The sequence below is a fragment of the Empidonax traillii genome, unplaced genomic scaffold (assembly GCF_003031625.1).
Source record: "Empidonax traillii isolate 1590-97213 ecotype Southwest subspecies unplaced genomic scaffold, ASM303162v1 scaffold3140:size35533, whole genome shotgun sequence".
NCBI lineage: Eukaryota > Metazoa > Chordata > Aves > Passeriformes > Tyrannidae > Empidonax > Empidonax traillii.
Window position 1 is genome coordinate 7942 of NW_020958333.1, and position 2575 is coordinate 10516.

Sequence of the window (2575 nt, forward strand, 5' to 3'; positions counted from 1 at the left end):
TTTGTTCTTGGATGGCAAATTTCTGCTTAGTTTCTCCTTTTAAAGCAATACAAAACCATACATCCTTTCCATCTACAAACTAGGTGTCTTATCTTAAAGGTTATAGGATTCTCAGGCAAGTTTCTCAAGCAAGCAAAAGTATGAACAACATTATGCTCAGGCAAGTTTTTTTTCAGGCAAGCAAAAATTGTAGAGCATCAATCCCAGGCAGGCCTCTCAGGTAAACCAAGGACAAATATTTAACAGTATTAACAAGTTCTTCAAGAGTGGCTTTGCTTTTCCACTGCAGTGTAAAATATTCCTGCCTAGAAGGACTGTTTCAAAGCACTGAGACTGTTCCTGACAGATGTGAACAGACCTTTTGGTGTCTCCTTGCAATGAGCATTTGGTGACTGGCAAGTGTTTTGAACTTCATGTTTTTTAGGAATAACACAGGGTATCTCTGGAAAAGAATCCCTCCTGCCATCAGATCTGTAAGTCCTGGATTTCCAGCTGTGGCCACTGTAGAGAAGACATTCTTCTGGATGAACACTTGGAAGGGCTTTTTGTCACAAGAGGCAAATACTGAACTTGGTGCAGTTTGGTCAGTGGGGCAGAGGATCTGGCAGAGAGACTTGGAAGCACTCCGAGGTCCAAAGTGACCTTGTGTGGGCAGCAGGGAATTGCCTGAAGTGATTCCTGTGTGCTCAGACAGTAATTAGGAGAAATCAGAACTGTAAGAGCAAAACAGACCATTAGTTACTCAGTTTTATCAGACTTCTGAGCAGTAATTTAGGGAACTGGGCTTGGCATTTCAGAACCTTGGGACACTCATAAAAAGGTCTGCTATTTCAAAGCTGGCACTAGACACCATCAGCCTTGTTACAGCTGTGCAGAGAGCTCCCTACCCCAGGTTGCAACAGCTCCAAGACCAGCTCTGCAGGGCATGGAATACGCACCCTTCTCGGTGAGGCTGTGCGTGCCTGTGCTGCTGGAGATGTGTGGAGGCTTGATCCAGGTAGCTCTGTCTGTTGGGGCCACCTGAGTCAGTCCTTTGGGCTCTGCTGCAAAGATGGCCCAGTTCACAAGCCCAGAGTTCCTGCTTGAAGATCTGACTTTGGGCTTGCTGGAGCCCATTCTCTGTGGAGGATCCTGACCAGCCCGACCACACAAAGGGTTACCGAAGCAGTGGACTTTGAGAGAACAGAAAAGAACACAGCGGAAGATAGGAGGTGGTGACCACAGTCCCTGGACCCATATGGTGTGATCTTCGCCTGACCCAGAGCAAGAAGACTGAAGAAAGGAAGAACACATGTTGGAAGCCTATGGGTGTAAAGATGGACAGAAATTTGCATCCTGTAATGTGAGAGGCCAAGTCCAGCTTGTTGATCAGTTGAAGACGCTTTGCTCACTAGATGAAACTAGTTTCTCTATAAAGAGAGACTTGAAACAAATAATAAATGATTCTCCTGCTGACCAGCAACAGAACGCTTTTTCGGTCCAGGTAGTACCGGGAGTAGCGCATCAACTGCAGGACTTGGTGACCCAGAGCTTTTGGATACCATGTCTCCTGCAGGTGATGCCCTACCGAGAGACAGAACAGAGACTTCCCAGTGTACCTGAATTTGCCTTGTTGAAGAAGGGGGAGGAAGAAAGCTCTGGGCCTGCCCCAGCACAGCAGCCTGAAGAGGCCAGGACCTCACCACCCAAGGTCTTGTCACAGCCTGACCTCAATGTGAACGAGCTGAAGGCCAAGGAACAAGCTGACGCCCCATGGATTAAGCGTCTCACAGACACTGACACCAAATCCATTCAGTGCCTGGTTGATGCCCTCGGTCTGCTCATTCTCGAGGAGGGAGTTGTCTCTGTGGAAGTAAGCAGCCTGTGGGTAGGGACTGTGTGGGCCCTCAAGCTGGGTCTGCTGTGCCTCCTCAGCCTTTGAGGCCAGCACAGTGTGGTGGGAAGGGGAACATTTCTCAAGGAAAATTGGGCAAGTTGCTGTGTCTGGCAGCTCTCCAAATGCCCCATGTCCCCTCCAGGCCAGACTGTGGACCTTGATGACCCTGAGCATTCCCAAGACTCCTGTTTCAGGTGCCTTCGAGGCACTTCTGCAGGACTTGGTGACCCAGAGCTTTTAGATGCCATGTCTCCTGCAGGTAACCAGGATGCCCCACAGGGACACAGAATGGGGACCTCCCAGGGTGTGGAAGTCCATTCCTGTTGGGCAGAGGAAGGCTGACACCCCAGGGACTGAGGTCACCACAGGCACTGACACCACACCTGTTCAGTGGCTGCTCGATGCTCCCGGCCTGGACTTTTCTTTTGATGGAGTTGTCCCTTCTCAAGTAAGTAGCCTGTGGGTAGGGATTGTGTGGGCACTCAGACTGGTTCTGTTGGGCCCCCTCAACCTTTGAGGCCAGCACAGTGTGGTGCAAAGGGAAGCACTTCCCGGGGGAAGCTGGGGAATTGCTCCCTCTGGCAGCTCTCCATCTCTCCCCTGTGTGCTCTCCAGGTGCCAGCTGCAGTGAGGCACATCCACCGGTGCCTGACCTCCAATGTGTCTGATGGGCATGTGCTGGATAACACCCTTCTAGCA